The following is a 27,523-nucleotide window of genomic DNA, read 5'->3' on the forward strand; positions in this document are numbered from 1 at the left end:
TAGATAGAGCTAAGCTAGGATCTACCAGGAGCCTTTTGTGGTGTATTTCTGTGTTCTGCTACTTCATTAGCAGTACTTGGTGTAACTTACGTAAGTGCTGTGACCCTTGATGGCCTGTGAGCATGAGGCTTCTTCCAGTTTTTTGCCTTGTCTGCTTCTTCTTGATTAAGCAACCTGTAGCAGACACCCACTACAATGTCACCCACCATGAGCTACCCTCTAATTCTGACCCATAAACTGCCAGCTGACCCATCATCTGTCTCAAGGCACAGCTCCATGCACCTCAGTTGCTCTCTCTCCTTGATGTCCTGGCCCATCCTTCATCAAGAGCTGGGTCCATCCATGGCAGCTGACCCCCTGCCCCAGGCTAGTGCACCTTGTTGCTGTGATCCCAGCCCAGGACCTCTAACACCCATGCTGCATGCCATAGCATACAGGCACTTACTGAGAACCGTTACGGACCACTGTGAACCACCAGCATTAAGGCATTAGATCCTGCCCAAGATCTCTGCCTTAGCAGCAGAGCAGGTGCAATGGAAGCCTACCAACCCCATAAAGACTTCTTTCCTTGCACAGCACTTTCCAGTCCTAACAAACCACTTGTCATCAAGGGGTAGATACCTCACCAATGGCTCAGAGGCACCTGACCCAGCACCTCAGTTACAACATGCTATGCTCAAGACGGGTATTTGAGCTGAGCTGTGTTTTGGTGGTGTGTTTCCCAGGTGTACCAAGAGCACAGAATTTAGCAAAACCATGACCTGAGCTCTGTATAGCACTCATTAGCAGCGGGCTCAGCCTTTGGTGCTGTGTGGTGCATACTAACAGCTTGTTTTCCTTGTTTCAGGGCATGAGAACTGCATCCACGCACGCTGGCATCCTTGTCCTTTTCTCATGTGGCGTTTGGAGCCTGCACCACAGCACCTTTGCCAGGCACACTGGCTGTCAGTGCTTGGGGCTCTGGGGCAGCCCACAAATGACCTGAAGAGGTTTTGGTAGGTTACAGGTGATCAGATTTACAAGGGGAGGAAAAAAAGAAGAAGCTATCAGTCGTTCAGAAGACTGGTACAGGATTGGTGATAACTAAGATTTTGCTTTTCTTTTTCTTATTGTGCAGATACCTTTTCCATAACTTCTCTTTTGCCTTGAGGTGAGACAGGCTGCCCACTATGCTGGCAATATGATGTTGTGGAGCTGGCAGCCTTTCTTTTTCACAGTCCCACGCTAAATGCAAGGTAAGCGGGGAGGGGGGGCAATCTGAAAAGGGAGAAAGTTGTGCCATTCTGTTTTTCCTTCCCCCATTTTCTGCCTGCTGTCTTCCTTGGGTCTTTTGCCATAGTACATGGCAAAGTACATGCAGGTAAAACCCTCTGAGTCTCAACTAGCAAAATCAAGAGAGCCGCAGGCTCAGTCAGTACCTATCAGCTCTAATTTCTCTTTTATCTTTCCCCCTAATCCAGACAAGTCTTACATGTTTTCTGCTCCATTCTTTGGGTCAAGAATACACTGGTTAATAGCCAATTATTTCATACCCTAAGGAAGTTTTGGGAAAGAAGTTCCTGGGGAGACTCAACTTGTTTTAGGAAATCAGGCTAATATTCAGTAGGTGAGACATTTCCGTTTGCTTTCCTTCTTAATACTGTCCCATCCCAGCACAAGGCTGAACTTATTGCTATAATAGGTATTGTTCAGATAGAGCATAATAGTTTCCCTGATTTTATTTTTCTTCTTCTCAAAACATGAAGGTTTAGCCAGGGCATTGCAGCAAAATTCCAGTTAGGTAATTAAATTCCGCTTACTGAAAACACCCCTTTTAAAATCTGTCCCAGAATAGAGTCTGCTTTTCCTGTGAGCACTTTAAAAGGACTGATTCATTTTAACTTCACAGCTATCCAAATTCTGAAGCCTGCTGAAATTAGCCGTGACTGCCTAAACCACAATGTGCAGTTCCACTTGAGGTATCAAAAGGTACATTTTTTGCATGCTTCATTGTTGTATGAATTCTTGTTTAGATATAATTCACATAGACACAACGTATGTAACAAATCAGTCAGATTCTGCTGACTGGCAGAAGTAAATTATTTGCACAGGAAAAGCAAACACTATTTAAAACTTTATTTTTATTAATATGTAGAGTAGGCCATGAATAAATTCAATTTGTGCATCAGGGCCATTTTGCATGTTCAAAAATACGATAGTGAAAAAAAACAAAGGCTGAAAGATAGTCTGAGGTGTGCAGTCTGGAAATGCAATCCAGAACAGATGTTCCACAGTATAAATTACTGCAATTTTTTTTTTTTTTTATTTACTTGTGCTACTTTAATTTATTATTGTTTATTCACTTGATAGATGGCATTTAATTTCACTATGAGAGCTTCAGGATGAGTGTTTGATGCTGATGGCTCGAATTTATTCCTGGGCAGAAAGCCAATGTGCCACAGCCATGTTCCACTTATGCCCTCCAAGCTACATTTAAGTGGCCTTCTGTTGCCCTTGGGGTATGTTTTACACAGGAAGCTTAAAGCCTTATGCAGGCCTGCAGCTTACTCACTAGAGCGAGTGAAAGATGGCTTTTCCTCTCTTCTGATCTCTTCAGGAAGAAAATCAAATAATTGGATTACTGGCCCTTTGATTGTGCTCAGTACAGATGGTTCAAAATCCCATTGTATTGGACCTCTGAGATGAAACGTAAATTGATAAAGAAAACAAATGTTTTAAATTGGTCTAATATGTCAATAGTATGTTATTACCTGATTAAGGAATGGCTATGACTGGTCTTCTGAATAGCTAAATATATGTAAGACACCTGCTGCTAGACTGGCACATGAACAAAACAAATAAGAAAGGCCCACCCACAGGAGCCTACTAGAGTCATAAATTACTGCAGATTATCCTCTCTTGCTTATTTTTATCTCTGAAATAGGAAATCAAAGCAAACAGATCAATCCATTGCAGGGTTAACATTAGAATTACTGAAGAATCTATGCATCATCATATGAAATATTTGGGCTGATAGAGTAGAACCTGAATGTTTTGTTCTACTTATGTTTTCACGTGTATTGACTTGAACTTCGAGTTTCCCAGTCCCTGTTGTTTTTTGTTACTTGCACATGTTTGTTTTCTGTATTTATTTAGGACTAAATTTATTTGTTACACTGCGGTTTTAAAACATAATATCAGCTAAGACTGGGAGAAGCATCCTAACAGATTTTAGACTACTTTATTGATGTCACTATTCTGTATATTCACACATGCATGCAATGATCCAAAATATTTTGAGGCAAATCATTCCACTGTGCAAAATAAATAGGTCTGTGTAAAAGCATAACTGGGGTAAATGCCTATTCTTTACACAGTGGAGAAAGCTATGAAGAAAATAGCCAAGGGTTTGATTCTTACGTTTTATGTTAGACTGGTTTCTCTACAATGTTTCCTGTTAAAATCATTATCTTACTGTCCTTTTGTTTTTATGTGTCTACAGAGCAATAAATAGGTACTAAAATGAGCCTGTCATCATGACTGTGTGTGCATTTATTTCACTCCACAATTTTGATGAATACAGTCTGTACTGGGAGCAGAGGGTTGTAACTTTAGGTGATGTTAGTGAGTAGCTCTGGTGTTCAGGGGAATTTTTTGCTGGCCAGGTATCTGAGTAGAAATTCCAGTGACTTGGGTTTAGAATAGAGCCTCAAAACTGACTAATAGAATACACATTAAATTAGAACTAAGATATATTTTTGTAGCTTGTTGAGATTCTAGCACATATTTGTATTAATAAGATAATAAATGCATAATGGATATGACACTTTTACCCACCTGAACATTTTCGAGTTAAAAAGATTGATAGACAACGCATTCCATTAGTTCTCCCTTTTACAACTAATAAACTTCCAGTTCATTAAGTTATTACATGCCATTCCTCATCTCACAAATAGAACCCATAATTCAGTTTTTCCCAGAGCTGCACATTTTTTAAGTCTACGGGCTAAATTAACAGAGCACATTTTGTCAATAAAGCTTCTGTTTGGTGGGGGAAGGAGGGGACAGTTAAGCAAAGCAATATGAAATGCAAGCTATTTTTTATGTCAGAGGTCATTTGTTCGCTTCAATATTGCTTTTATTCTATTTATACATTCACTAAATGATAATTATTATGGAAAGCCCATGGTTAATCACTGCATTATGTTTAAAATGTTTTATATTTTGTTGCAGACTCTTACACTTGCAAATCTTTAGAGTTATCTTGAACAGTAAACTGTCCTTTTGCAATGAATCCTGGACAATCTATTAGTTCAGCTGTGCATTTACTGAAAGATAAAGGCTTTCTTCTGTGAGCAGTGGGAAAGCCACAGACGCAAACAAAAATCATCCATATTCTGTAGTCCTGCACCAAAAGATGTGTCACTTCCTGAGCCAGAATTGCCCATTGCAGATGCAGGCAGTGAAACCTTCTGCATGGGAAGTTATATAAGACTAAGTTGTGCCCTATACCAAGTTCCTAACACTGCCTTTCTCACCATGACTTGAAGTGGGATTACTGTGCTCTTTGTTGAGTATAATATATGCATCTATTTGTAAAAAATACAACCTAGTGATAAGATGCTTGCCTAGAGAGTGGGATAGAGCAGTCCAGAGTCTTAGCAGCTTGCTGTGATTTAAAACCATTTCTGCTGTCCAGAAAAACAGGCAATTGTGATGGGGAGAAAAATGCAGTCTACCCTTTGCTCTCCCAGCCCCAGCAGTTAGGTGGATGCTCAGATAAGGGTCCCAATGGGTTGTAACTAACCTCCCCCATGAGACAGCAGTCTGTGAGGAGGGAGTGAGGGTGAGCGCTGGAAGGGGAAGCGGGACAAAGGGGGGCCATATTGCAGCATGTTTAGCTCTATTTTGGGGTTGAGGAGGCAGACCCTGCAAAGCTTTGCAGTGCCTTCCTTGTGGGGGAGTTGTTATAACCCTGGGGAGACTCAGAGCCTGCCTTGTTCCCTCATCTCCTGCTCTTCTGATTGAAACCTACCTGCTTTTTTTCTCTCAGTGGGAATTAGCAGCTGTGAGCAGTCATAATTTTCAACAGAGGGAGAAAAAGTCATTCCCTGCCCCAGACTGTCCCGGTGGGGTATGTGGTTCAATTTGCTGCAAGCATGCTAGCAATTAGAATCACCTACATAGAAAAATGGATGCTAAGTCAGTGTTAGTCTGAATATGAAGAGGAATGAAAATGATTAGCACTGAACAGGAATATTCAAGCCTGAACACTACTGGGAAGGATGTGAATAAAATTTCAACTGGTCTGGATCTGTCCAGAGCAGTATCACATTGTACTATGGTACTTTAATAACAGCTAGTTCCTCTTCTCATTAAATTTGTAGTTAACAAATGTACAGGTGATTGTTTTCAACTAAAGAAATAATGTTGTCATTGGAAAACACTTTTTTAAAATGAAGAGTTGTAAATGACAACAATATAATGGTGTTACAGTTTACAACAATTACAGACTGTGAATGAGAGAACAATGGAAAATGAAGTGGAGAAATGGGCCATTTAAGAAATGGAAAAAGTAACATATGAAAGGGGAGCAAAAAGTTTTTAATAGATCCTTTTCCCAGAGATCACTCAGAGCAAGTCTCCTGCAGAAAAAACAGTCTTTGGTGGAGAAACGATTAGTGTATGTTCAGTCTCTGCAACAGTCTTGCAAAGCTACAGTGGAGTATATGTCTGTTGTTGCTCTCTCTTGGGCTTATATCCATTCAGACTTGAAATCCCGCTTAGAATACATCCTGACTGCACCATATGGGAATCATGCTGCCTAGACTATGTTATTGCCTTAAGTTAACCTCTGAAACTGTGGCTGTCTAGACCATCATGGAAGTGAGTTGATAATGCTTTTGCTTTATCAATGCATTTATAGAATCAGATTTAGCTAGATAGCTAGATAGTGAAATATTCTAACAAACAGAGTTTCTTAATCCACTGTCACTCTGTACTGTGATTGTAGCATATGTAATTTGATTAGTCATTTATAACTTTAGTACATCATATATAAAAATAACCAGTGAGCTGAAAATACTGGAAATGTTCAGAAAAACTGGCAATGCAGGCTGGGAGATGTGGGTCTTCTTTGCACAGAAATTAGTAACTGCTAACAGCTGGAGTCTAGCCTCCAAACTTCTAGCAAGGAGTGACTTAATTTATGAGCTAACACCTCCTAAAAAGCCCTTACACTGAATTTATCTAGTACTTCTGAGCTCTTGCTTGATGTGAAAGAAAAAAAGCTATTATCTTTAAGCTTGTTGCTTTTTTATCAGGGAAGATTGTAATGAAAAAGCTTAACTAATCAATGTTTTCTACTAATTAGGTGAAAGTGGTTTTTTCCTCAGCCAGTAGTTTCTGTTATGTGTCACTCCTGAACTAGTAGGTAGCATCCATGACTAGTGCTATCCTGCCTTAAGTCTTTTTTTCTTTTTTTTTTTTTTTTCCAAAATCTAAGAGGATATTGACTGCTAAAGCATTTATATTCTGTGGGCAGCACTGAAACAGACACTTGAGAGCTGCATGTTGTTTCTGTAGTTCCAGAACTGGAATAGATATGCTCAGCCTTCCTGCTATAATAAATGCTTTTTCAGTAGCAAGACAACTTATGATTCAAACCAATACATTTGACAACGTGAGTGGTCTAGGGTGCATCCAGTAACTTGTGTTCTTGCTTATTTATTAAGAAAATCCCAAAGCTAGTTAAAAGATCAACATTCGTTCCTGGTATACTGGCTATTTTTATATGCTGGCTGTTTTTACTTTATAGGCCTATCGTGACCCGATAAGGCAGTTACTTACTTTTTTTCCTACTGAGTTAATAAGTTACAAGTCCTGGAGTAGTGCTCAGTACACTGTAATTCCTGGCTGTAAGACCTATGAGATATGTTTAAACTGAATGATCATCTACTTGGAGGAATGATGGCTTATTTTATAGCCCTCTTGTTCCTGTTGACAATAAACCATTGATACACACTATGAAGACAAGTTCACCGTATTCTGAGCCTTGCATGCACTTTTTGTCTGTGCTGTGGGACTCTTCACACCTCACGAGTTCAGGACCAGCTAGTTCCTGTCATTAGTAGAGGATTTTTTTCCTCCAGTCTATATTTTGAATATTAAAACTAGTTATGTTTGTGCCTCTCTTTAAAACACATATAAATATTTCATTCTCAAATAAATTTTTAAAGATGTTATTGTTCCTCCTAATAGTTCTTTCTCTATCTGCCCAGAAAATGTTTTTCTTCTTTCAGACAGACTCTACTCTTCCTACCTCCTATTTCCTCAGTCACCTTGTAAATGTAGAGCATTACTGTGCAGAGAAAGCACAGCTTTTACACTATGTGACTTCAACAGTTGCACTTATTGTAATTTCTCTTCTCTCCTGTCCATCTTGAAAGATCCAACAATATTATTTTATCCATTATGTGACCTTCTTACTTGACATTCTTTTGTACTTGCTCTAAAGCCAGGCATGAAGAATGGAACAAGGCTGGGATGTATGGGAAAGGAAAGGCCAAGAGGCTAAGATTGTTCCACATAAATCACAAAGCAGATGTGTCTGAAAAGTTCTGGTCTGTAACACTGCATTAAAGACAACTGCATTGCATGTCTGTCTAAATGCCAAAGAATAACACACATGCTTATGACTTCTGCATATGTTAAACTATCATTCATAAAAAGCAAGGTGGCACATAACATTCTTTATACTCATGCTGGATATTATGATTGAACAAAAAAACCACCCTCATTACCACTAAGTCCTGCCCTAGACTTTACTGGGTTTCTACTAGTGAGTAGTGTGCTTTATAATTTTGTGTAAGAAACTCTTTTCAGGGATGTAAGTACATTGTCTAGGTGCTGATTTTATTTTCCTGTTGAATTTATTCTCCAGATTCTCTGGCCTTCAGTCAATGAACTGGCTGATTAAATTATTATCCCAATAATGAGATTTGACACAATCTATGCTATTTACCTATGTGACCTGCTAAGTAGGTTAATTGGGAACCCTGAGTAATTATCAGCCACCTCATCTTGCTGACTGAGTTCCAAAATAAATTAAATATAAAGATGCTGAAAAAAACATACAGGTTTTCATTTTAACTTCTGGATTGTTTCAAACAACCTTTTTAACTAGTAGCTTATTAATAAAAGGCAGCAAATCTTGTGAACATTTTGGTTGTATAAAAATGTAGATGTTTCCTCTTGTGCATCATCATGGCTTCCTAGGGGAAAAGGAATTCTGTGGCATGTTAGATATAGGGGTCCCTCTATTCTGCAAATAGCTTGTATAAGTGAATTGTTGCATCCTAAGAGAGCAAGCTTAGAAGCAAGGAAAATTCAAGAAGTCAAAGTGATATTGGTTGTGACATTATAAAAATCATATTTTAATGCTTTTCTGTGAAAAGTTGGGAACTAGAAATTAACTTTATTGTTCCATGAAAGCTGTGATTCTTCTATTCCCCTTTCTCAGGAACCAGAGTCAAGAAAAATAAATATTATGGTACATGGTGACACTGACATTTACTTTGTATCTATCTAATCTTTTCTACCTTGTTCATTTTTGAAAAGCCACAATTATATTTCTTTCTGTCCTAGAAAATAGGAGATTGGAACTTAGAGAGGAAGCAGAATGGACTCTTAGAGATGAAAAGATGGGGAAAAATATGTAAGATTTAAACTCAGTCTTTTCACAAACTAATTGGCCCAAATTAGTGGTTCATAACTATGGACTTAGTCAGACTTCTCCCAAAGTCATTCCTATGCTCTGGCGAGAAATCCCACCAAAACTTAAGGTAGAAAGAACAGTCAAAGAATCCATTTCTTGTTACCAGCAATTAATGACTGCAACATAAAGTATCATCACAGGGACACTTTGGAGAGCCCCACTTGTGCTCTTGGGATGAGAGGAGGAGCTGCTCTGCCTTGTCCTCCACATGCTTGTGGCACAGCTGTCTGCCCTCAGCCCATCCTTCTCCACTGTGGCAGCTGCAGCCCACAAGCACTGGCACCACTAACTGAACCACACAAAGAATTATTAAGTGTATAGTAAATTTGGCCAAGTTAAATCTGATTATCATATCACCTTTCACAAAGTATTTACACAGTCTTTCAGAAATTAAAAGCTTGCAGATTCCTGATGTCACATCCCCTCTGGCTGCCGTTGTCATTCCTCTCCCTTCAGCCCTCAGTGTGTGCAAAAATATGTTTCCATTTCTAAGCACATGCCATAATGGAAAGCAGAGCACCCACTTCTCTATGTCCAGAAAAATGGTCTCTGAATAGATACCCATTTCAAAGCCATTTGACCTTTCAGTCAGTTGGCTTAAGGCTTTAGCATGGGGAAGTATAATTCAAGAGAAGAATCCAGCTATGATGAAATCATGTAAACCTGATCCTGAGCAAAGCTCAGATTTTGAGACAGTGACTCCCATGTTAAAACCAAACACATGCTCAAGTGCTTTTCTGGATCATAGCCGTATTGAACTATAATGACCTAAATGGATTTACTCCCCAGACAAATTTACTCTTCCCTTTCCTCCTACCCACAAATACACTTGCACCTCAACCAATCACTTCTCTTTCTGTTTTGTTGAAAACTTTATGGCTTGTTTAATGTCTTCTAAGCCTGGCTTTATTTTCTCTCTTGATTTTCTCCATGCTCCATCAGAAAGGCTCTTTTACCCCTACCCAAATGATTTAAATTTCACTGTACAAAATTAATCAAAGCAAAATGGTTAAGGCTTATTAACAAAATTCTGATGTGTATTTGTGCTCATTCATCTTTGCCCCCTGTTCCAATGAAAAGAGGAAGAAGGTGCTGAGGATGCACATCAGGTGAAACTGCTGTCTACAAATGGTAAAAATAATATCTTTCAGCTCTCTGCCTATGGATTTTTTTGCTAGTATATGGTCCTGATGTGTAAAACTATAGGCATTTAGATGTCAGTAGCAGGAGAGAAAAAAATAAAAAGGTGTTACAGTAAAATATCAAAGAACTAACATCTTGGTGATAGTTATAAGGTCTTTTGTTCCTTAAAAATATCATAGTTTTATAAATGTATCATACCTGATAGAAAACTAAGGGCTTCTTGATATTTTGCAACTCATTACTCATTGCTTGTTGGTTACATAAGTGTTTTTGAATGAAGGAGCACTGTAAGGTCCTGTGAGAAGCTAAGCTGACATGACTTCTGTCTTCCCTTTTTATTACGATAGTCAATAGCTCAGTTGTAAGCAAGAGAATTGCTCTTTGTGACTGTATTAGACATTCTTTTCGGAGAGCTAGCTAAAATTTGAGAGCAGAAAAGCACTTCTGAAAAAAAAACCCCAACCCAAAACAAAAAAAAACAACAACCCAGCATGCCAGATGAATCAATAATAAGTGGACAAAGTTGAATCTGAGTCTTTTGGTTTTTTTTAGAACCTAAATCAAGACAGTATTGACTCTGTAAAGACTATATTTTTAAGGGTGGCTATATCAAAATCAGTACTGCCTTCTTGCTTGATTTGAAACCATCCATGCATTTGTGCAAGCAAATCCATTCTACAGTTATATTTCTTTTTTTTAGCTAAAGTCTTCCATTTGGTATGTGTGATCTGTGTATTATGACTCTATGTAAATTAACAAAAGGTGGATTGTATGTGATTATCTCTCACCAGTGTTCTCTACTAATGACATTTACGAAGCAAATGAAATATCTGTGCAAATTCTTCAGTGCATAAATTATGTACAGCTCATATCTGTTAGTTCTCTACAAGCTGCTCACCATTACCTCAGAAATAATTAAAATAAGCATACACTGATCATCAGAATGTGAAAACATAAACTTATGATCTAATGCTTTGCATTTGTGCAGTTTCCCATCCAAGATTTTCTTACTGTATCCAGTATATCCAATATTACATTATTTTAACACACCACACCTTTGTGAAAGGTAGATGTTTGTAGGGCTCTGGGTGAGGCATGAATCTTGTGATCATGCACTTGGGCTGATCCTGACTCAGTATGGCTTCATAGCTTAGGCATAGTTGTATGGTTTCTGTTCAGAACTAGTTGTGTTGGCCATTTCAGAGTATGCCTAGTGAAAGCCTTTCTCTTTGTGCACCTGCCTCTATAGACTTGTCTTAAAAAAATTCGAAAATAAACTTCTGTAACTTTAAACATTTTGAGTGGAGCTGATGCAGTATTGGTTTGTTGTAAAGCTGCTTGAAAACCTGAATCTGGTCTCCAAAATTAAACAATCAAGCACACCGTCCCGAAGTCCCTTTCTCTTGCAGGTTTTAGAATGAAAAAGCATTGCTGATATTTTGATTAACTGTTTTGTAGGGCAAAGCCACTGCATTCCCAGTATGCTAGAAAAAGGCATCACAGGTAACATTTCCTAGCTCCTAATGCCTCTCATTTTCTCTTGTGCTACCAGTCTTATCTATCTCATATGTACTCTGTGTGTGGTATTTAAGAGATGATATCCAGGTATGATGTTTAATCTCTTAGCAGGAAAGAAAAAACACAATGCGCTTACTCAGCAATTTCTTCTGAATAGTGCTTTGACGATCTAATTCTCCATTCCCTGACATGACCAAATTATTACTTCAGCAAAACTGGTAGCCTGCAGTGCCAACATGCTCACAGCTGAAGTGATAATAATAGTTTGATTTACTCATGCATACGTATGCACATCCTCCAAATTACATTCTTAAGAACAGAGGTGAGAAAACCTCTTTGATAACGTGGGCGTGAAAGGGTGTTTTTGTACAGTCAATAATACAATACACTGTTTAATGCTTAATACTGATTGCATCTGCTTCTACAGGAGATAATGTATATTTAAGCATATAAAATAACTATATTAAATACTAGCCCTGTGTTTCCAATAAAATAGAAATTAGTGAGTGTTTTGGCCCATTTTAATGTCTCAGAGTTAACATCAAAGTTCTGCCTGAGTCAGAAGAAATAAATTCACTCATCTGGGTAAAACATTCTCTATAGAACTGGTGAAATTCAGTATTTAAATTGGCATACATTGTAAAATATGGTTCACTGCAGCATGATAAAATGTTTAACAAAAGTTATGTGGAATACATAAATGCTTGAGGGACTGGAGATTACCTCAGTAATGTGTGCTTTGTAATTACACTTTAGGGAAGTTGTAAAGGTAGAAAAAAGAAGTGGCTTACAGATATATAATAATGAGGTTTAATAACAAAGCATTCATTGCAGGTAGAGTAGGTCAGAAATGTAATGACCACATCTTTTCCTGGTGAACTGCTGAGAGTATGCCATATCACAGGATGTTTCCACCAGAGTACTGGTGCAGAAACTCACTTCATAAAGAAAAACTGCACAGCCAGTCATGCTGTTTTCTCCACATCTTGCCTCTAAAACTAAAATCTGTTTGAGGAAAACTTCAGTGGGAAGGCAGATTTGGCGTCTTCAGTCCTACAGAGGAATGGGCTGTTCAGAAAGAGCTCTTCAGCTTCCCACAGCTTCCTCTGCCCCACACTGGATACCAGTTATTGCCCCTGTGCTGTCTCTACATTCTGTGGGGCCACTTTCATAAGGCAGATCAATGGATTGATCCTTGTTAAGAGTAAACAGTCAGAAAGATCAGTTAACACACTGAAAGTAAGTTATTTCATAAACTGATTTGCACCACCAAAGTAACTATTAAAATCTGATGGGCAATCTCACAGTTTGGGCTTGAAAAAAATAGACCTTAAGAGATCTGATACTGAACAGCAGTGATTAAATAACAGTAAACAATTGCTGTATTTGTTTGCAGCTGAGGAATCCCTTTGGTTCCTGAAAATACAAAACAAGCCCCATAACTAGCAAAGTACCTTTGCTGTGCTTTACATATACATAAACAATCTGGACTGAATAGGACATTGTTTAGCTTTATATAACAGCCAACAAGAATAGAAAATAGGTGTAATCCTAGTGAATACATTTTGACTACAATCAATTTCTTCATGTGAAATCTGCATGACAGATGAAGATCAAATTATGGGTACACATAACAACCTGAGAAGCAAATAGTTCCATTAAAATATTTTGCCAATGTTCATAAATTAATGCTTCCCAGAACTCCATCCCTGTCAAGTAAATAACTTTTTGTTTCCTGTTAAATACAGAGAGTACAGGTTACTATGGTGATCGATGGAACACAGAATAAACTCTTGAGTCATGATAACTGCCACATACCAGAGGAAAAAAATGTCTGAACATTTCATGCAATTTCAAGCTGGATCTGTGAAAAACATTTTGAGAATATAAAATGATTTGATAATGTCCAAATAACACTATGTAAAGTACCACAAAAATGAAAACCTTGGAGCAGTGTGCCCCTTCAAATGAAAGGGTTTCAGGCCCAAAACATTTTAAAACTCATGATCATAAATCTTACTTTTTTTGCCTTTTTATCCTAATGAATGACACAGAACTGTGACCACTTCAAAGAACTATAGAGAAATACTGTAGGCTGCATTGTCATGCACTATACGTCTTCATCTAGGTCATAGACACCCTTGCCTTTGCCCAGTTGTTTTCAATCCCATTTACTCTCTATTTTATGTTCAAAAGGCTGAATGGTTGACATTGGGTAGCCACCAAGCAAGGACTGCTTTGATGCCAGAGTTGTGGAAGTTTCAGTCTATTGATAAGAAGGACACCTACACTTTTACTTGCGCTTACTGTTGACTTTGCTTTACAAAGGCTTAAGAAAATAACAAAGAAGCATTTACATCTGCTTTCTCAGTAATCTACTTTAATATAAGTAATTAGCACACCAGTTTTTCAAATACATTTCACACCACAAAATTAAATGCAATGTTATTACTAGTCATTTCCAGGATTAGTCTCTAGTCATGAAACACAACTTTAATTAACAGTACAAGTCACGCCTTCCTGACTGTCTTCACAGTGTCATTGTTTCCAAGCAAGCAAGGCAGCCCTAGAGGTAACACAACTGGGTGGACCTACAAAAAAAGCCATTTGTTGTTGCATGGCTTTAAATTGTATGCTGCTGTTTTTAAATATTTCAATTTCCTTTAGCCTCAGTACTACATCAGAGCTACAAAATATCCATGAAATGAGTTAAAATGAATTAAAGCAAAAAGATTACAGAGTAGTTTGTATACTGACCTTCAGAATTCAACTCTGCCAAGTCACCAGAATCTCTGGTTGGGTGCCTGGCTTCAAAAATGTGTAGTTTTTTTCCTCAGGAGGATTAAAAGCAGGAGGTTTATAGGCTAGTAAAGTCCAGAGCCCACAGCCTTCTCACTTGATGGTGTTACAGAGGGTGTTTTCTTCCCAGCTGAATCTTGTTTATCACTAGCATGCAAGTTCTCAGCTGGGGCAGTTCCACAGAGTGTTGCAGATTCCCTCTGACGTTGTGTCTCTTCCATATATCTAAGACTGGGGGGAGACAAAGAGACAGATGGAAAGCAATAATATCTTTCACATTTTATATTACTGGCAGCCTTTCTTGAATTTCCTATGGGCTTCAGGGCAATGTAAGAATAAAATCAGGATTTTTCGCCTTAGAAGACATGGTGTAATTCAAACAAAAATGAATTCAGGAAAACCCTCTGATTTATGCATTAGATCAGACCTTGTAATATAGCTGTATAATCTGTGAACCCAGTAATTCAGAAGTAACAAATATCCTTGTTATTTTGCACATGTCATTACATTCTGCACATGTCCATTACAAAATAGCTCTTACTTCATAACCTTTAACAAATTGGTGTCACTCTGGTGTCATTCTCTTAACCCATCATTTCTCCTTACCATGGGTGCCTTTTGTCTTTAAAATGCCATATTAAATATCATCAGCATTTGCAATCTTCTGAACAGAATGTTTAAAATCGAAATAGTTGTGGACACTAAAATGGAACTTATTCAATGAAAATCTATATGAGTGAACAATTACTGCAGTACCAGGTCTTCTTTAACCCAAATGTCATTCTACATTATGGCCTGGCTGATATGGCTGCATCACAACTGAGCTATAACCTCTAAAAGCACCAGCCATTTCAGTTGTTAAAAAGAATACATATTTCCAATGAACTTCCCAAAACTTAGTTGCCCATTAGCAGCCTTTAATAAAGGTCTCTGTGTTTTATGTGTGACTAATATCTGTGTATGACTAATAACTTTTGTGGCAACAGTGTAATCATTCCTGCTAACTGTGGTTTTTGAATTAAAGAAACACCTGGATAATGGGGACCTGAAGAACTGCTGAGGCTAAATCTCATGGCTCACAAGCATCAGCCTTTTATGGGATGCATATGCCCCAGACTTGTGTAGATATAAATGCCTGTGTAATGCTCTGGCAGTGCCTCCCTAAGCTCTATTCTGGATAAATATTTATGCCTTGCTACTTTTACCTGACATGATTGTGGAAAGCAAATGTAGTAAGAATATGAACATGCCCACAAATGACTCAGTTTTCATCTCAGAAAGCAATCTAGTAATTTTTCCCAAGTTACTCCAACGTTAGTAAAAGTTCAGGCAGCAACTGTCACTTGTACCAAACTGTAGACAGAATATATACTTAGACCTTGGATTAAATTTTAAATCCAGGTCTTAGTTTTGCTACTAAGTTTTGTTCTCTGTTCTTCTAGCTCTGCTGCTTTAAACAAATGAAAGATTCCCCATCTGTACAAGCAGCAGAGACTACACACATAAAGGACAGGAAAGCAATCAGGCACAATGGTAAGTCAGATGCTAGGGCCATTAACAAAAATCTGGATCAGTTTGACCATAGTATCTTCAGGGGCTGCTGTTATTAATCTTTCTTCTGAATTATGTTCACCAGTATAAATTATAGGGGAATAAAATTGTAAAAAATAGTCATAAAGAACATTTGATGAGTCAAGTTGGTGCCCTAGTGAGAGATTTCAATAAGAGTGATTTCTTACCAGGGATAAGCTTCAAAGAAAAGGCTGTTCACACTGTTCCAGGTGGAGAAACTGATACCTTTTGGAAAGAACAAAAAATCTACCAGCTGCTGAGACTCAAGCTCAAGGTGGGTTTGCTATGAATGGAGATAAAGGTGGACAGACTGAAGTTTTTAAGCAGACCCGCTCAGCCTTTGTAGCTGTCCATGACAAAGCAGGCACCGACACAGGTCCAGGATGAAAACGTTTTAACAGTGACTTTCCATGCAGGAACTTCAGCTTTAAAGTCACACACACACTCCCAGATAACTGTAAGGATAAAACACAGATGACGGTGCATCAGACTATGGCATTTAGCTGTTCTATGCGGAACACTGCGTGTGTTGAGCATCACTCTTCCCTTGGCTGAAGTATCTGCCTCTTGCAGCCCTCTGGCTCTGCAGGACAGCAGCCTGAGTGTTTACTGCTCCTGCCACATTGCCAGCCTTTCTGTCCAGTCCCCTTCCTACTCCTAGCTCAAAGATCACAGGCTGCAATTCTGTCAGTACCTCACTGGCTCAGGAAAGCCTGTAGCGCCAAGACAAAAGGAATAGATTTTTGTTTCCCCAGTTGTTCAGTGTTGCTTCCTTGATGCACTTGGAGTGGGTTTTATTCTAAAAGGCAGCTTTGCTGTCTGGCTGTGCACTGCTGGGTCTTCAGGAATCAGATAGTGACAGCTGTTTCACTAGTGTTAGTCTGCTGAGGAGACGCATTTTTAATTTGAGTGTTAAGAATGAATGCCTTTCTTGCTCTGCCTTGTTTGTAAGTCCCTGGAGACTTTTCTCACACATTTTTTTCCTTATTTCCAACATGAGCTCTCCTTCAACAAGTACTTAAACTGTTGCCTACATTATGAATCCAAAATCATGCCCCAAGTTATTGTTGAGGCTCAGTATGGCCTGAAGCAGGGTGTATCTCAATCAGCATTGGCAGTATCTTGAATCTTGTAGCTTAGGTAAATCACAACAACCATTCCCCTCCTTATATCTATACTTCCTTTTGTCTGTGATTGTTCTGCTCCAAAACTTTGTTAGGTAGCAAGGGAGTATATTTTTCTTTCACCATTCCTAAGATGCTTGACACTCTATTCATCAGGAAGTTAACAGATTCTACACTGCATATAGATATTAAAGCCACCAATTTCCTAGAGACCAATAGACCTGAAGCAGAGATGATTCAGGAATGTCTGCCCAAGTCCACTCTTCTTACCTATTAGCACCCATGCATAAATATTACAAAGTGTCTTTCCTAATATACAGAGTGGCTGACATAGCACACTTGCTACTGTGGAGCCAATGCCCCAGAGTAAACCCAGAGTTCACTTGTCTTTCATGCCTTCCTCACTGCCTAAGTACCACAGAGAGCATGAAAGGGGCGTCTTCATGGAGCAATTGATGTGCTTTAACCTTTCTTCTTAGCAACTCCTTAGCACTGTGGTGGAATGAATGCACTTAGGCCAGTTTTCTTTGGAGTGTCCTGAACCCTTATTTTTGTGCCTTGCAAAGGTATTAGCAAAAAATCAGTATTTAGCCAAGTAAAGCAGAAAAGTGGCCAGTTTGATTTTTCTTTGGAGCAACTCTCCTAACACCAAAAATCACCCATAGTAAGCTATCTCAAAATACCTAGGTGCTTTGAAACTAGCCCTTTCTACCCACTGTTGACATCTGCAAAAAAAAGTATTTCATTTTCTTTCTGACACACAAATAATGACACACAAATATTCTTGTCTTGATCAAGAATAAATGTTAACTCTCTAAGGTGTAACTTAAATACCATTAGAGAAATGCTATTAAAAATGCTATTAAAAACGACAGAAGTTTCAATTTATAATATCAATTTTAGAATGCTTAAATAAAAATATGCAAGTGCAAAAACTGAACTGTACCCAAATAAATGAAATTTTAACAGTGAAACTAATAACATTTCTATTTAGTTTTTAACATTAATTGACTAAAGATTAATTTCCCCATGAGTGAAGCATTCTTCAATTATGATGTTTTCTATTAAACTCCAGTGGATACAGTCTTCCTGCTTTGCGGCAACTGATGTGGATGCAGGAGGAAAAAAAAGAAACAGCTTCTGGAGTGATCTGTCTATATGGAGAGCTGTATTTAATTAATTGGAAGCTCATTTATTACTAGCTCCTGTAACACTTGTGATAGGATTAGAGGGGAACATTCCAATAACCACCCTTTTGTGCTTGAAGCAGGAAATAATTAGCCTTCAGTTTGCTTCATTTTGACCAAAATAAAGAACAGCAGTGCTGGTAGAAGGAGAATCTGAATTTCTACTTTAAAACACTATTATATGCTCAGCAAAAACTGGAAATAATAAAAAAAGATGGGTGGGCTCAGAACTTGAGATGTCAAACTGTGCATGAACAGACTTGTAGCTGATCCATTGCAACTTCTTAACCACATGATCTAAACAGGGTGTCTAGAGCTCAGCTGTCTATGCTTACGGGGTGCTATGCAGCTCCTGTATGGTCCTTATTGCTGGAGCAATAAGGTAAGCAGCCATTCCAACCTTCTTTTGTGTCTCAGCTGGCATGGACACTCAGTTTTCCATGGCAAATAACACAGATACCATCACTGAGCAGGGATGTACCCAGAAAAGTGCCAGTTCTGTTGTCTCCTGCTAGGTACTGAAGGCAAGCCCCTCAGACTGACAGTCTCAGACTAGTCCCAGTCTTGCTTTGCTTCTCAGGCAAGACAGTAGAATAATATGCAGGATTATTTTTAACAAAGACTCTGCAGAAGAGGATTCATCCACCATAAAGTGTATGATTTTTGTGATATCAAGGAAAGTAATCTACATGACGATGTCCATTTTATATTCCCTTGTCACATATCTGTCATTTATTTACGCAGGACATGTAAGACAGACAAAGGCTTACATAAAAGTATAGATCCGTGCAAAAGTAGAGATCATCAATAACTGCCTTTAATCAGAAAAATGCTAGTATTTGGAATTGCTACTTACTTCTTTTCTAGTTTCAACATATTATCTATTTAGTAAAGAAGAAGTTAAAAAAGAAGAGCCCCGTGTTTATTTCCTAAGAGTAACTTTCCTTCAGTACCTGTCATGGTTTTATTAGGCGTTATATCATTTCAGGACAGCTAGATTGTAGCAGAGCAATTCCACAGCCTGTTGCCGGATCAGCCCAATGTGTGTCACATACTTGGCTGTAGCTCATTGCTGTGTTCTGCTGCAGCCCCGCAGGATTTAGTACTTGGAGAGCCCTGTCAGAGAAGGGATATTTATGCCCAAAGGAGAGGGAAGGTTGTAGATGAAAAGGTTTCTAATGCATGGCTTTCACTCACAACCCCAATCTGGTTGTATTTAATGTCACTGGGTAAAAATGTTCCAGTGAAGGCACCTTCTTTCACCTGATGGCAAATGAATGTGTTATAACAATGATGGAATTATTCTGAGCAGCCAGGAGGTCAGGAGGGTGGTCTTCATTTCAGAAAGGGAAATATGATTACACTTCTCCATTGGGTGACTCCTGTGGGAGGTCCCCCGATGCCAGGAGGCCTTAGTCTCAGTAATGTCATTTAAATGACAAGACAACTTGGAAGCAGCAATTGCTCCTTTGACCTGAGCATTCAGCCACACACTCAGGATTTTGCAGGCTGTTCTGCTTAGAAGAAATGCACAGAAGGAAGGTGAGTGGCCGTTTGAAGCAGAACTATGATTTCCTTTTTTCAGAGAACCCAGACCTGTTTCCCTGAATGCTGGAGGAATCAAAACAAAAAGCAGCAGCATCTTTCCTCACAGCTTCTGCCTTTGTATGCTTGCTCTGTTGGGCTGAAAAGTTATTACAGGAACCGCCCTGGGCCACCAGTTGCAAACCTGTCAAAAGTAAATCCCTAAACTGTGGAATTGGGGTGGTTCAGTCTTCTTGAGCATAACATGCATGTATGTTTTGCAGGCTGACCATTTCCTTCAACTGGAAAGATTTTCTACAAAGACATTCAGTTTCTTCCAACAGTTATTTTTATTTGTTAACATCTAAACATTTACCAGCACTTCATTGTACCTGGAAAAGCCAGCTGCATCATATCCCTCACATTGAATCCCTTTATCACTTTTGAATAGCAGAATGTGAAATAAAGTGTGTTTTGTTTTGTCTTTACTGAAAAACTAATAGGTTCTGTACATTCTGATGTGACTTTGGTAGGGTACTGAAGGTACATGCCTACTGTTCATGGCAGGGCATGGGCAGGTTTGTTAGAAAGAAAGACTATGTACACTTGCCATTTCTCAGCTGTTACACAGAAGTCTGAATCTGTTATACAAAAATCCCCTCAATCCTACTTTCTAATTTACCTGAATTTTTATATGCAGCTGTGGTATAAATGGGTTCTTTTTGGTGAAGGAGAAACAGGAGGAGCGTATTTATATCACTGCTGCCCTCTCAGCAGATTGTACCGGGGCTGCTATTCTCTGAGGAAAACATTGAAAGAATCTGTAAATTCTAGTGGTAATCTCAGCTAATCTGCTTTCTTAGTTTTCTCTAAGGCAGCCTGCTTTCCTAGCTTTCTCTAAGGCAGTGGAGTTCTAGTGGGATCACAGCTCCAGGTCTACCTCCTGTGTAAATTGGATTTCAAGATACTGTTTGTTAAAGTATAACTCAGCACCCCCAGGCACGCTTTTAACCTAACACTGAATAGACAAGACAGAATCCCTATTTGAAGGAGGAAATGTTGAGGTTTTGTTCAAGTGTTTAATCAAGAAGTCTGTGATTTGGCAATAAATCTCTAACTATTCTATACTCCACAAACACTTCAACTAAATTTAATCACTCTGATACCAGACTATTCTGAGTACTCTTTGCATGATTGGTACCACAGAAGGAATTGATATCCCATCAGTTGGTAGTTAAGATTTTGTTTTTCATCAAGAAATCTCAGTTTTGTAGTGGCGTGCCTCTTCTCAGACTGGACAAGTGCTGGGCATACTCAAAAGCAGCCTGGCTTTGTCCTAAGAGATCTATTGGACTCCCATCCAATGAGACATCAACAGAAACTGAGCAGTAGCACCAAGAGTTGACTGTAAATACTTTTACACCTGGCAGAGGCACTTGGTTGGAAACGCCACCTTCCAATTTTTTTCCAGTTCTCAATTTCCCCTGAAAACTCAGTGCAGATGTACTTAACCTAGTTCATAGTGCCCAGATTGTAAAATTCATGAGAATTCTTGTATTCTGGATAACAAAAAGTTGTGAATTAAAAACTCTCACTCTAAACATTTTCCCTATAATTCCCCACCCCAGGAATTTCCAGGCATCTTACCAAAGCTACAAGTCTGCAGCTTCTCTTCCTCAAGCTTGGTCTTGTCCAGTGCTCCTCTGAGAGGGCTGGTCTGTGTTTTGGTCTTTCCAGCTTGGGGCAGTGCTCCCTCTGCTCTTCCTCTGTTCTTCCAGAGAGGGAGTCATAGTAGTGACAGCCATTTCTTCCATAGTTCATCCCTATATGGGAAAAACAGGGAGCCAGATGACAGGGTTTCCATGTGATTTAGATGTATGGGAAAGGAAGATTTTTCTTTATAGCATTACCACTGGCAGAATGGAAGAGTGAGGTGGAATTAGTATTCTTACCTGCACTTGAGTAGAGATGGAATAATTCTTCATAAAATGTAAGGGATGGGATTTAGTGAATGGTTGAGGGTATATCTTAATTGATCTCTCTTCCAATTTAAAAATTTAACTTTTAATTAAGATGACCCCAAAGCAATTATTCAGACTTGTATATTTACATTAATTGGACTACCAAAGCATTAAGAGTAAGATCATGACTTTGCAGAAGGCACAAAGTCCATTTACCATGTTGAAGTACCTCACTACCTAATTTGTAATGAGGAGGGAGGTCACAGTACTTACACCATTTCCACAACACCATTTATTCTGTTCATCAGGACTTCAGGTCTAAAACAGAAATGGAGGCTGTGTTGAAGTGATGGGGATGATGGGGAGGATTGATGTAGAATTATTTATTTGCCATATGAAATGGAAGTCCTCCTCCAGAAGACAATTACTTCTTTTCACTCCCACTTTAGCATTCACCAAACTAAAAATAGTCAAGTATGATATTACTGCTGATGTTTAGCATATACATTTGTGTTTTTTCTTTTCTACAGCAATATTAATTTACTCATAAACCACTTAATTACCTTGGTAATTAAATACCTTGGTAATTAAGTAGTGGATGTTAACACCATAAGTACCATTTAAATAAAACCAAAATGGCCCATGGGCCATGGTCTAGCAAGATATTTAGGCACATGCTCTCAGCAGAGCAGCGTGGGTGATTCAAGAAAGGCTCAGGACATCGGCTTCTCACAGCAGGGAATTTATTGAACTAAGGTCTCAACACCCCTCAATTGACAAAGTAAGGTTTCAAACACAAATGCTCCATTTGGTTCCCTTAAAGAACCACTATCAAAGCAGTTTTTATTGAAACATGTTGTAAAAGTGCGGCTTAACAAACTTCAGTGGCAAGGTTCACTCTTTTGCTGTACCACACAGACACCTGATGCAGAAGTACCAAAGCAGAGTTAAACTTACCAAGACAAAGATCAAAGTTACTACAATAATAGGTTATGCACACTATCAGTTACCATGTATCTGCCACTGGTGAAAGGTCTGTGCCTTGAGGAACAACCTTGAGAGGTGTCCCAGCTTAAAGGGAGATCACCACCATGCAGCCATGCTGCTTAGCAGGGGGTGCTCAAAAAAAGCTTATTTAGGCATCATAGTTATGGAAATAAAGTGGTTGGCTTGTAATCAAATTCCATGCGCTGGGAAAGGTATGCATGAGATTCCTTGTACCCACAACTTTCTTTGATCCTTGAAAAATGAGTCTTGGAAAAGCCATCTACTATGCATGAGTTAATTGCATGATGGGTGTTCCAAGTTATTTTTGTTAAGGGGTTGAGTGCATCTGTCACAGTCCCAGCGCTCATAAGCAAAAATAATCAGGACCAGGTATTTCCATATCAGTCTTAATCAGTCATTTAAAAAAATTTATGCTTCTTTTTTGTGGATGAGCATTTCTAAACTGTCAAATTCCTTGAAAACTTTTCAGTGTTTGGAGTTGGTATTTATAATTGCTAACAACAGTGTGTGATGCAGGAGAGGCAAACTGTATTCTTTTAAAATGTTTTGCCCATCAAATTTGTATTTTACCTGCTGTAATGCTCTCAGTATTTTGCAGAAAGACAGTCAAAACAATCTGTATCTGAGCTATTGAGGAAATGAAAAAATATTGTAGATGTTAAAAAATTATCTTCTACAGAACCACCTGAGACAATATCATTTGTCATCTAAACAATTTTAAAGAATATGTTATTGCCACTGAAAAAGAATAGTATGAAGTTCAGGAAGGACCTTGAGCTCTGGATATGTCCATTGGCATTTTTGCACTCAGGAATGCCCAGCTAATATCCAGGGGAGAGATAGGGAAGGAATCATACAGATATTTCTCCTTGAAGAAGTGGAAGCTACTTTAGCTGGAGGCTCAACTCAAATACCAATCTTACTTTGCTTCACACACATCTTAAAGTCTCTGCTATTTAACTTTTGTTCCATGAAATTTCAACAACCTATAAAAACCATGCCCACTTTTCATCTTCCAGTCACTCTAAGCACTAACATTCATTCTCTTTGCTGTTTATCCTATGTCTTGGCCTAAAATGGAGGTATAAAATAAGGTAAAATAAAAGTAAGTGGAGATTGGAGCAGCCTTAGTGTTTGATCTCTGCGTGATTCACTATAATGTGTTCTGAAAAACAGAATCTAAATCTGTTCACATTTAAAATGTCAGAATTGGACTATGTTCAAGATATTATTAGACTATCAACAGCAGAGCAGGAAGAGAAGATACTATTTTTGCTGGCGAATGCCTGGAAGGATATGGGCTATAGTATCTCTTTTGACCCAGCTAGCAGAATCAATATTTAATGTTTTAGGGTGTATTCTGGTTGAGCAGCAAAAAATTAGTAAACTGTTGCATTTCTGTTTGTTTATAAAAAATGTGAGGCTCGTTTTTAGGTTGACATCTCCAAACTTTGTTCACTTTCCATGTTACCTCAAGAGCATATTTCTCTAGTCTGTTGTTCAGGTCAAACCCAGGTGTTGCTCAGACTGTGCAAAAACATCTGCCTTACTCTTCCGTGTGTCGTCAGCACAGACACATTCACACATACCCTTTCCCAGAACAGCACAATACTCAGAAGAAATCCTGAGGCACAGAACATTGACATTTTTGTGATCTGCTTCATTTGCTTTTGGCTGTGGAAAGGACCATGTATCTCCTACAAATGTCTTAAAAAAAATTAAATCCACTCATTCTGAAAAAGTTTTAATTCAGCTTGTAAACAAAGAACGAGACGGAGGAGATTTCCCCTGCAAGACAGTAAGTTACTTGCCAAAAGCAAAGCCAGAATTAAATTTTCTTCTAAAGAGTTAGATTGTCAAAGTTGGATCCCAGATTCAGTCACTGAAGTGTGAAGAAAAGGGATTTTAGTAATACGCTAACTGTACATTTCAACCAACCATCTTTAACTGTGCATCACTTCTGACATCCCCATAATGTGTGAGAATGTGTATAAGTATATATACAAACTAGATTTCTTACTGAGTCTAGACAGTGGAAAAAAATTGTGTGCAGGCATGAAATGCTCAATGGCATGACAGAACATTCCACAAACAGCTGGGATTTGCTTTTCAAAAATATCACAGTCTATTCAAAGACACTTCTGTTTTCAAAGAATTTTTTTCAGTTTTCTTATTTCGCACTTTCCAAAGATACATGAACCTCTGGGTTTTTCCCTCCTCCCTCTTATTTTAGAGTTCTGGTAGCACATTCAGCTTCCTACTTTCTTTTCCTAGAGATGATGCTTCCACCCTGAACATCCGTGAGTAATGCCATACAGAGAATTATCAAGGTTGCATAATATAAGGACAAGTTATTTCACAGTTTAATAGATCTAAGCTGTCCAAGCTAGAATATAGTAGAAGTCATGGCCATGAAGTGACTGGGTTCCTCCTTGAGGGAAGAAACCCATCTTTATCCAAAGGTGAATCAAAATACAGCAGAATACAATTGCATATATAGTCTTCTCATGAAAATTCTACTCCTAGTCATGAAGGGGAGGGGAGAAGAAATGTTTTTTCTGGATCATAGGTCATTTGATCTACTATGGTGATCTTCCAAGAAAGAAATGAAAAATCAGATTTACAGTAATTCACTATGGAAAATATTTCCTTTATCCCATTGTCAGTTTACTTCCCAAAGTTAATGCACAGGCACTCTAATTTTATAATGTGGAATACCTCAGATCACATTGGTGTCTAGTAAGATTTACGAGTATTTTTCTTTCAGTCTGGATACAAAGTCTGTCGAGGGCCATATGAAAAAATGAGATTAGAACACTATTCTGTACAGAAAACCATGTGGCTGTATAACAAGAGTGCAAAACCTGTTCACTAGATTTTCTTTCTAGTAAATTAATGGAAGTCTTTGGTTTTAATTCAGTTGCATTTCAATAGATCAGATGAATATGTCTAGGTATGGTAAAGAGGTCCAGGAGTGGTAACTCAGCCTCTGGAGGGGCTGTTACCCATACATTAGCATCCAGAGACAGGGGACTGAAAGCAAGTCAACGGTCAGACGAAAGGCTTGGCACAGCAGTCAGAGACTTCAGTGTTAAAGAAGCTAGTAAGCCATTACGGATGTTGTCTTGGATAGAGCTAGTTGCCTTAAACAACAGTTCTTTGTGCAAAGATAAGGCAACCACATGCTTGGCACCGCAGCCCCCCACAAAGAATTTGTTTAGTGACAGCTGAGATGCTCCCAGACCCAGGAGCCCTGACATGTTCTGTACAAACACAGTGACAATGGCGTCTAACCCAAGTGACTTACTTTCTGAGATGACTTCTCATATTGTGGTATCTTCAGCTTCAAAGGAAAACACAAAGAAGGAAACATGGGACAGCCTCCTGCTCCCCTCCCACCCCCTGTAATGTCATGAGTATTTTCAACAAGCAAAATTGACCTGCACATTCCACTCACAGCTAATCATCATAAGAGAAACTACAGTGAATTCATCATTTTCCTGGAAGTTTGCAGCGCAGAAGTATCACTTGTATCTATGCTCTTTCATATACCAGCTCTCAAACAACCACTCACCACTGAGATATTCCATTAGTGTCATGCTGGGAATGGAATGTTTCTAGATTTTATAACTTGACTTTGAAATGGAGCTTCATAGCAGTCTTACTCTCAAGATTACAGTTCATCTCACAGTCAGAAGGAAGAGTGGATGTGATGCATTCCAGCATTTCCCCTGCCTATGCAGTTAAGCTAGCTGCTGGGTGACACCAGGCTGCTTTGATCCTGAGTGTACAGTGAAATAGTCAATACAGTCAGAGCAGGGTACAAATTATGGCTCAGTCAGTGTTTCTTCCTCTGCTCATTGCTTGCATAAGTAGCAAGTAACTTCACACTCGCTTGGTAAATAGCTTACTTCCTTATAACGGACACAAGGAAGGAATTTTCCAACTTTTTCATCCTTTGACCTCTCTCCTATCTGAGCTTGTCTATGTCAGATGGGCTCAGTGACAGTATGCCTAAGAAAGGCAATTTCTCTCCAATAAACACCTCTTTGTTCTGCCAAATGGATTATAAGAACGCACTCCAAAATGAATAATAAGTGGCTATAATAACTATTTGAATGTTTACCTATTCTTATTTGAGGGGGTAAAGATACTCTTTTTAAAATGCTGAATGCACAGAAGGGCAATATTGATAACCGTTTCATCTCTGAAGTGCCGTACTTCCTTTTTAGAGCTCAATTTCAGATTTCAGTGAAGCATAGGACTACTAATCTCTGATCAAAAGGGTGAGAGTCAAATCAGAATCTGGATTTCAGTCTTATTTCTTCATTTTTACATGTGGAAGATGATGCATTGTTGTTCATTGCTTTGTGGTCAGTCTTAAAGGGGAATGGTGACCTTACATCATTTGATTAATGCTCCAGTTACTACGGGTTTACATATTAGCATTTGTCTCCATTCCCTGTGACCACTGAGTCAGACACCTTATATTTTTTGAACTTTGTACCTTTTTTTTTTTTTCATTTTCAGTAGAATCTTCTGTCAGGAGTGGGGTTAATTAACTTCAAAGGGACTGACTGTGGAGAGCAGTGATTGACTGGGGCGGGGGGGATGTAGTTATTATGGAGACAGGGAGAGCAGCAGGGCTTTGGGGCTGTAATATGATGTAGGCAGAAAGGATGAACTGACTGCTGAACAGGAAGGAGAGGCTAACGCTCACTGAACTACTAAGTAAATCTGTGCTGAGCACCAGGGTAAGATGAATAAAGAGCAATGCCTTTATCAACATTTTCCTTTTTTAAACATGCACCCATTTGCTCTTATTCACACAATGGTATAATGGATCACAGTGCCAGCACTGAAAGGAAAAGCAGTAGCAGTACAGGCTATCATTAGTTGCCATTGTTTCCAAAGACTTTTGTATATTCTGGT

General features: G+C 38.7%; 1 long non-coding RNA gene across 3 annotated transcripts in view; it reads left to right on the plus strand.

Annotated features, from left to right (window-relative positions):
- The window catches only part of LOC130593371 (uncharacterized), a 33,578-nt gene extending 6,481 nt beyond the window's left edge, over window positions 1–27,097 (plus strand). Inside the window, exons 1-4 of one of the 3 annotated variants that reach the window (XR_008970791.1) lie at window positions 864–995; window positions 1,461–1,606; window positions 19,684–19,836; window positions 25,935–27,097. This is a non-coding gene — a long non-coding RNA (uncharacterized LOC130593371). Of the gene's footprint in view, window positions 1–847; window positions 996–1,460; window positions 2,724–19,683; window positions 19,837–21,250; window positions 21,895–25,934 lie in introns of those variants that run through there. The other 2 variants (XR_008970792.1, XR_008970790.1) reach the window with 2 other exon arrangements.
- The last annotated feature ends 426 nt before the right edge of the window (window positions 27,098–27,523 follow it).

This window comes from Pezoporus wallicus, unplaced genomic scaffold, assembly GCF_028554395.1.
Source record: "Pezoporus wallicus isolate ANWC-B61680 ecotype Strahan unplaced genomic scaffold, APGP_CSIRO_Pwel_v1 contig_10431, whole genome shotgun sequence".
Lineage (NCBI taxonomy): Eukaryota > Metazoa > Chordata > Aves > Psittaciformes > Psittacidae > Pezoporus > Pezoporus wallicus.